The sequence below is a fragment of the Myxocyprinus asiaticus genome, chromosome 16 (assembly GCF_019703515.2).
Source record: "Myxocyprinus asiaticus isolate MX2 ecotype Aquarium Trade chromosome 16, UBuf_Myxa_2, whole genome shotgun sequence".
NCBI lineage: Eukaryota > Metazoa > Chordata > Actinopteri > Cypriniformes > Catostomidae > Myxocyprinus > Myxocyprinus asiaticus.
The window spans coordinates 23,918,899-23,928,043 of record NC_059359.1 but is presented as its reverse complement, the minus strand read 5'-3'; positions in this window follow the sequence as shown (position 1 = coordinate 23,928,043).

The window sequence follows — 9,145 nt, the reverse complement described above, 5'->3', positions numbered from 1 at the left end:
TGTGTCGATGTAGTGACATTAGGGGTCAATCATGGGAGCCCGAAACACCCCTGGTCTTTGATAAAAGGCCAATGAAAATTGGCGAGTGGTATTTGTATGCCGCTCCCCTGGACATACGGGTATAAAAGGAGCTGGTATGCAACCACTCATTCAGGTTTTATGCTGAGGAGCTGAGACAAGGTCCGGCCATTTCAGCGGGTAGTTCAGCGTTGTGGCAGGAGGGACACAACGTCTCGTTCCCTCCATCAGGGAACGGAGGTTTCGCAAGTAACCAGGACGTTCCCTATCTGTCACTCACTCGACGTTGTGTCGATGTAGTGACACTAGGGGTCCCTATACAAAACGCCACAACTGGCTGAACTGTGTTATGTGAACTGGCAGTGTGTGACGTGCAGACTGCTGTGTGCCTCGTAGCCAGCGCGCCAGGCCAACACATAACCTTCCCCAACATAGTTATGAGTGTCGAACGGCCCTTTGGGGACAAGTCGACTACCCAAAAGATAGAGACAGGCTAGCCTGGTCGTGGCCTCTTTTCCCCTTCTTTTTTTCCACTTCCTAAAAAACAATGGGGATTATCCAACTGGGCCGCCAGGCCTAGTTGGGGGGTGTCCCTCCCAAGGGGAGGACACTGCGGAGACCACACCTCGCCCAAAGATAAGGGGGATATTTAAGTGGAAAAATACGTCACATGGTCTTGCCGACCATGTGGAGAGTCTCATGGAAGATTCTACCCAACGGGGGAGGAGTTGCTACAAACATGGAGACTGTGGCAGAGGGGGCTCTGCCCAAGGAAGACGCAGTTTGTCAACAGGGAAACGAATTAGCGGAAGATATACATCGCATGGGGTTACCTTACAGGGAACCGCCACATGTGGAGCACCTACCCCAGAACAGTGCTCTTAGTTAGCATGTGTACTGGGCCAGCAGAGAATCTCTCCGAAAACTCGACTGCCACAGGGCTCAGAGGAAGTCAACCAGGGAAAATAGTTTGTGAACACTACTGGGAATTAATGGCGCACGTCTTCAGCTCAGAGGAGGTGAAAGGCGCTATGTGCAAGTGATACATCCAGCCGGCTATCCCGGGCTTATCCGCTTGTATTGCGTGCCACTACCTGGGACGAAACCGGTTCCACCTGGAGGTTGTAGAACCTTGCAAAGGTATTGGGTGTTGCCCAGCCTGCTGCTCTGCAAATGTCTGTTAGAGAGGCACCCCTGGCCAGGGCCCAGGAGGCCACTACACCCCTGGTAGAATGGGCTCATAGCCCTACTGGGGGCAGCACGTCCTGTGCGTGATATGCCATAGCTATGGCGTCAATGAGCCAGTGCGCAATCCTCTGCTTGGAGACAGCGCTTCCTTTCCGCTGTGCACCAAAGCTGACAAAGAGCTGCTCAGAGATCCTAAAGCTCTGCATGCGATCCAAATAGATGCGTAAAGCATGCACCGGACACAGCAATGACAGGGCTGGGTCTGCCTCCTCCTGGGGCAGCGCTCGCAGGTTCACCACCTGGTCCCTAAAAGGAGTCGTGGGAACCTTGGGCACATAGCCCGGTCGGGGTCTCAGGATCATGTGAGAGTAGCCCGGACTGAACTCCAGGCACGTTTCGCTGACAGAGAACGCTTGCAGGTCTCCTACCCTCTTGATGGAAGTGAGCGCAGTCAGGAGGGCAATCTTCAAGGAGAGTGCCTTAAGCTCAGCTGACTGCAAAGGCTCAAAGGGGGCTTTCTGTAGACCCTGAAGAACTACAGAGAGGTCCCATGAGGGAACGAGGCGCAGTCTGGAGGGATTCAGCCTCCTGGCACCTCTCAGGAACCTGATGATCAGGTTGTACTTCCCTAAGTACTTACCGTCCACTGTGTCGTGGTGTGCTGCTATAGCAGCAACGTACACCTTCAAGGTGGAAGGGGACAGCCGCCCTTCCAACCTCTCCTGCAGGAAGTAAAGCACAGATCCGACTGTACATCACTGGGGGTCTTCCCTTCGGGAAGAACACCACTTAGCGAACAGACGCCACTTAAAGGCATACAGGCACCTTGTAGAGGGGGCCCTAGCCTGAGTAATTGTGTCTACCACCGCGGGTGGGCCAGACATGGAGATTCCAGAGGTCTGGTTGCGGGTGCCAGATGGTGCCCCGTCCCTGAGAAAGAAGGTCCTTCTTCAGGGGAATTCGCCGGGGGGGGTCTGTCGCGAGGAGCGTGAGGTCCAAGAACCACGTCTGGGTGGGCCAATAGGGTGCTACCAGGACGACCTGCTCCTCGTCCTCCCTGACCTTGCACAGAGTCTGTGCAAGTAGGCTCACTGGGGGAAATGCATATTTGCATAGGCCAGGAGGCCGGCTGTGTGCCAGTGCATCTATGCCGAGGGGTGCCTCGGTCAGGGCGTACCAGAACGGGCAGTGGGAGGAGTCTTGGGAGACGAACAGGTCTACCTGTGCCTGTCTGAATCGACTCCAAATCAGCTGGACCACCTGAGGGTGGAGTCTCCACTCTCCCCTGAGGGTAACCTGCCGTGACAGCACGTCCATTGTAGTGTTGAGGTCGCCTGGGATGTGAGTGGCTCGCAGCGACTTGAAGTGCTGCTGACTCCAGAGGAGGAGATGGCAGGCGAGTTGTGACATACACATAAACGGCCGGAACCTCCACAGGGCGAGCAGAATTGCCAACAACTTGAGGCAGTTGATGTGCCAATGCAGTTGCAGGCCCGTCCATAAGCTGGCGGCTGCGTGCCCGTTGCAAACAGTGCCCCAGCCCGTTTTGGAGGTGTCTGTCATGACCATGATGCACCTGGAGACCTGCTCTAGGGGAACACCTGCCCATAGAAACAAGAGGTCGGTCCAAGGGCTGAAAAGACGTGATGACCACGCGATGTGTCCCGCGGCACCATGCCCATCTCGGGACTCGAGTCTGAAGCCAGTGCTGAAGTGGTGCCATATGCCCCAGGAGCCTCTGAAAGAGTTTCAGTGGGACCGCTGTTTTCTGTTTGAATGCCTTCAAACAGGCCAGCACCTACTGTGCACGCTCGTTCGTGAGGCACGCTGTCAAAGAGACTGAGTCCAACTCCAAACCGAGGAAAGAGATGCTCTGAACCGGGAGGAGCTTGCTCTTTTCCCAGTTGACCCGAAGCCCTAATCGGCTGAGGTGCGAGAGCACCAAGTCCCTGTGTGCACACAACATGTCCCAAGAGTGAGCTAGGATTAGCCAATCGTCGAGATAGTTGAGAATACAAATGCCCACTTCCCTTAACGGGGCAAGGGCTGCCTCTGTGACCTTCGTGAAGATGCGAGGGGACAAGGACAGGCCGAAAGGGAGGACCTTGTACTGATACAGGATATAGGACATCGACTCAAGATGGTGCCGAGTATGGCTGCTGCGTTGCGAGCTCCGATACAACATGGTAGTGTTTTGTTTGTTATATTTACAATTCTTATGTTTTTTGTCTTGGATGTTGTCTGCCTTATTGTCTACAACAGACAAACACTTTTGGACATTGGTTCAGCAATTTCACACCATAAACCGGACTTCAAATACCTCAATGCCGACCCGCTGTTTACAAACACGCAAGCGGAGTCCTTTGTCTGGGCTTTTTTCTCATCAGAGTAAGACGCCGCGTAAATCGACCCCCGCTACCCAGTATTCTACTGGCAAATGTTCAGTCTCTGGATAACAAGCTCAGCGCGGATCTCTTTCCAACGAGATATGAGGGACTGCTGCATTATCTGCCTTACGGAAACTTGGATGTCTGCGGAGATTCCAGACTCAGCCATTGAACCCGCGGGGTTCTCTGTGCACCGAGCAGACAGAGCAAAAGACCTCTCAGGTAAAAACAGAGGTGGTGGTGTATGTTTTATGAACAACAAATCCTGGTGTGATCAGAGGAACGTACATTCTATCAAGTCTTTCTGCTCTCCTGATCTGGAATTTCTCATGCTTCTGTGTCGACCATTCTGGCTACCGAGGGAATTCACAGCGGTCATTATCACTGCTGTGTACATCCCGCCACAAGCCGCCACAGACTGGGCACTCAAGGAACTGTATGGGCGTATAAGTGAGCAGGAAACCGCGCACCCAGAGGCCGCGTTCATTGTGACCGGGGACTTTAATAAAGCCAGTTTCAAATCAGTCGCACCAAAATACCACCAGCACATTAGTTTCAACACACGAGGGGACCGGGTTTTGGACCATTCCTACTCTCCCTTCCGGGATGGCTACAAATCCCTGCCCCGCCCACCATTTGGCAAATCGGACCACTCTTCCATTCTGCTTCTGCCCGCTTACAGGCAGAAACTGAAACAGGAAGCACCCACCCTCAGAACGATCCAGTGCTGGTCGGACCAGTCAGACTCTACGCTACAAGACTGTTTTGATCACACGGACTGGGAGATGTTCCGGTCCGCCTCTGATGACGACATCGAGCTTTACGCTGATAGCGTAATGTGTTTCATCAGAAAGTGCGTAAAGGATGTCGTTCTGACCAGAACAACATGGATCTATCCGACCCAGAAGCCATGGATAAATAGCAATGTTCGCGCGACACTTAATGTGCGAACCTCCGCTTTTAAATCCGGGAACGCGGAGGAGCATAAACAAGCCAGTTATGCACTCCGCAAAACTATCAGAACAGCAAAACGCCAGTACAGGAACATGATTGAAGGACAGTTTAACACCACCAACTCTAGAAGCATGTGGCAGGGAATTAACATCATCATGGACTTTAAAGGGAACAAAAACTCCGCCATGAACACTGCTGCCTCTCTCCCGGATGAGCTAAATACATTTTATACTCGTTTTGAGGGAAATAACACTGCCCTCGTGGCCAAAGCTACAGAGGTTAGTTCACTCTCCGTCTCTGTAGTGGATGTAACCCGATCCTTCCGACGGGTGAATATCCGCAAAGCTGAGGGCCCAGACGGCATTCCGGGCCGCGTCATCAGAGCGTGCGTGAACCAGCTGGCTGGTGTTTTTACGGACATTTTCAACCTTTTCCTCTCTTTGTCTGTAGTCCCCACATGCTTTAAAACATCCACCATTGTGCCTGTTCCAAAGCAATCCAAAATAATTTGCTTAAACAACTGGTGTCCTGTTGCTCTGACCCCCATCATCAGCAAATGCTTTGAGAGACTAATCAGAGATTACATCTGCTCTGTGCTGCCTCTCTCTCTAGACCCATTGCAGTTTGCTTACCGCAACAACCGCTCCACTGATGATGCCATTGCATCTACAATACACACTGCTCTCTCCCACCTGGAAAAAAAGAACACTTATGTGAGAATGTTGTTTGTAGACTACAGCTCAGCATTCAACAACATAGTGCCCTCCAAGCTAGATGAGAAACTCCGGGCTCTGGGCTTAAACAGCTCGCTGTGCAGCTGGATCCTGGACTTCCTGTCAAGCAGATTCCAGGTGGTTAGAATAGGCAGCAACATCTCCTCATCACTGACCCTCAACACTGGAGCCCCACAGGGCTGTGTTCTCAGCCCACTCTTGTATTCAGGCACAATGGTGGACTGTGTGGCTACACATAGCTCCAATCCCATCATTAAGTTTGCTGATGACACGACGGTGGTAGGTCTGATCACTAACAATGATGAAACAGCCTACAGATAGGAGGAGCACAACCTCTTCCTCAACGTCAGTAAGACAAAGGAGGTTGTGGTGGACTTCAGAAGAAAAGACAGAGAACACAGTCCCATCACCATCAATGGAGCACCAGTGGAGAGAGTCAGCAGCTTCAAATTCCTGGGTGTCCACATCACTGAGGAACTCACATGGTCCATCCACACTGAAGTCATTGTGAAGAAGGCTCATCAGCACCTCTTCTTCCTGAGACAGCTGAGGAAGTTTGGAATGAACCGCCACATCCTCACACGATTCTACACCTGCACTGTAGAGAGCATCCTGACTGGCTGCATCTCCACCTGGTATGGCAATAGCACAGCCCACAACCGCAAAGCACTGCAAAGGGTGGTGCGAACTGCCAGACACATCATCGGAGGTGAGCTTCCCTCCCTCCAGGACATATATACCAGGCGGTGTGTGTAAAAAGCTCGGAGGATCATCAGAGACTCCAGCCACCCGAGCCATGGGCTGTTCTCACTGCTACCATCAGGCAGGCGGTATCGCAGCATCAGGACCCGCACCAGCCGACTTCATGATAGCTTCTTCCCCCAAGCAATCAGACTTTTGAACTCTTGATCTCCCACGATCAAAATGCATCAGCACTGCACTTTATTACTCTTATTCTTATATCTCACACCGGACTGTCATAAATTATATTATTATTATATTCTAATCTCTCTTAACAACTTACTATCAACCGACAGTCTGAATGTCAATACAGTACAATACAACCTACTGTACATTCTCTATATATACTAAATATACTTTTTTATTGAATAATGTGTATCTATATTGTGTGTATTGTATACTGTACAGTGTATGTTATTATTTGTATATTGTGTTGTGTGTAATTATGTGTATATTAGACTTTAAATTGTGCTGTGTTAATTTGATGTTATTGTAAATTGGTATATGTCTCATCACTGTCACGACTGCTATGTTGATCGGAACTGCACCCAAGAATTTCACACACCATTGCACTTGTGTATATGGCTGTGTGACAATAAAAGTGATTTGAGTTGATTTGATACGCCTGACCCTCGAATGCAAACCGCAGGAAGGGTCTGTGTCGAGGTAGAATCGAGACGTGAAAGTACGCGTCCTTCAGGTCTACTGCCGTGAACCAATCTTGATGCCGGACACTCGCCAGAATGCGTTTTTGCGTCAGCATTTTGAACGGGAGTCTGTGTAAAGCCCAGTTCAGTACTCGCAGGTCCAAGATTGGCTGCAACCCACCGCCTTTATTCAGTACGATGAAGTAGGGGCTGTAAAACACCTTCTTCATCTCGGCTGGAGGGACAGGTTCTATCGCACCCTTCCGTAGGAGGGTAGCGATCTCCACGCGCAAGGTAGCAGCGTTTTCGTCTTTCACCAAGGTGAAGTGGATATCGCTGAACCTGGGTGGATGCCTGGCGAACCGCATTGCATATTCGAATCAGACGGTCCGGACCAGCCATCACAATGGATTGGAAAGCGCAAGCCACGCATCCAATCTCGGAGAGTGAAGTCAGTCGCCGAGCGCAGTTCCTGCATCAAAGCTGGGGCGGAACTACCCTTGTGCAGTTCTTTTAGCGCCTTGGCTTGGTGTACCTGCAGGAGAGGCATGGCGTGCAGGGCAGAGGTGGCTTGTCCAGCAGTGCTGTAGGCTTTGGCCGTCAGGGATGACATGAACCTACAGGGCTTGGACGGGAGCTTTGGGCGTCCGCGCCAGGTGGCGGTGCTCTGCGGGCATAGGTGCACTGCGAGCGCCTTATCCACCGGGGGAATCACCGTATAGCCCCTGGCCGCCCCACCATTGAGTGTAGTGAGGGTGGGGGAACTGAGAAATCAGGACCGGGCAGTAAAAGGTGCCTCCCACGATTTTGTCAGCTCCTCGTGCACTTTCGGGAAGAAAGGCACTGGAGCGGGGGCGTGGCTGCTTTGAGCAGCCCCTAGTGTCACTACATCAACACAACGTCGAGTGAGTGACAGATAGGGAACCAAAGCTATGGATTCACTTACATGACCACTAATCCATCACCAAATAAAGGAAGGGGATTTTTTTAAATGATTGAGAGGATGGTCTTGTTGGCTTGTAAATTACTACAGAATTAAATTACAGGAGTAAAATAATGTCAAATTTGTTACCAATATCAAACTGGCATCCTATAAAATCAGTGTTTGGGTTGTTTCTTGATGCAATCCTGCCAAGTAAAGCACTTCTTTGGCATCTTACAACATTTCATCCATTCCTTTATTTAGGAGATAATTCATTGTTCCAAGAGCAAGTCCCCCAGCTCCAAGCGTTCCCAAAATAGGAATTGTACTGAGCACATACTCAATCTTCATTGCTGTTCCAGCCTTTGATGAGTTGAAAAACTTGATGACCACATCATGCATTGATTCCATTGGCAAAAAGGGATCTTCTGCCTGATTTCAGCTTATCTACTGGCTTGTTCACTCTCTCTGCTAAGCTTTGTATGGACTTATCATCGAGGCCAAAGTTCTGGTAAATTCGATTGAAGAAGCTCATCACAATGCCAACGTCACACCCAAAGGCAAAACCAGGTATCGAAGCCATTGCAAGAACACCAGATCCCACTACTGTCAGCCAGACCATTTTCTTAAAGTACTCCTTTTTCTTCTGGAGCACTTGCATTGAACAAACTGTTAGTGACTGAACAAGAGCAAATCTCTTGTGAGAGGGTAGGTCTTCTTCCAGGACTTTCACTAGTGTGTGAAAGTCATATTTGTCAAAGTCAATTGAAGACAGCAGAAAAAAACATTGGGTTTCCAAGATTCTTCAGATTTTCCATACAGTCTGCTGTTATTTTGTTAAGCACATGCTGTTCTGTGAAACCATTTTTCTTCATCTGGCTACTGATATCGTTGTCAACAAAGTAAAAAGACTTCTTGCTCTTCTTTATCGCTGTGGCAAGCATTAGGTCATTCTCTTTGAGTTAGTCAGAGGAAATCAGAATGAAGAAATCGAAACTGTCAAATCTTACATCTTTCAGGTACTTCTTCACCTTGAACTTTGAAATACCTGGCAGATCCCAGATCTTCACATTAGGCATTTTTGGATGTGGAAACATGGTTGGCTCCATGGTGGTTTCAGTAACTCCAGCTGGAGAACACCTTCGTCATCATCATTAATGCCTCTAAGAGCATTTATGAAGGTGAACTTTTCCACCCCTGACATCCCTGTTACTGCCACATTGAGTAAGACATTTTCCAAATGACGTCAGTACCATGATATATATAATGCTTGCTTTATCAATTCATCTGCAAATATGCACCAAATCAAACACTTTTATATACATTTTTTAAATCTCTATTGGCAGCTGAATAAATGAACAGACATCCTGTACTTCTTAAATCACATCATCTTCCAATAAGATGCATTTCAGTTCCTTAACTAAGAATTTTTGTGTGTGTGTGTGTGTGTGTGTGTGTGTGTGCATATTTTAAACTCTTGATAAGTTTATTTCTAATGGATTATTGGATATACTTTCATAACTTTGGAGAAAAGTTCGAAGTGACTTTCCATAT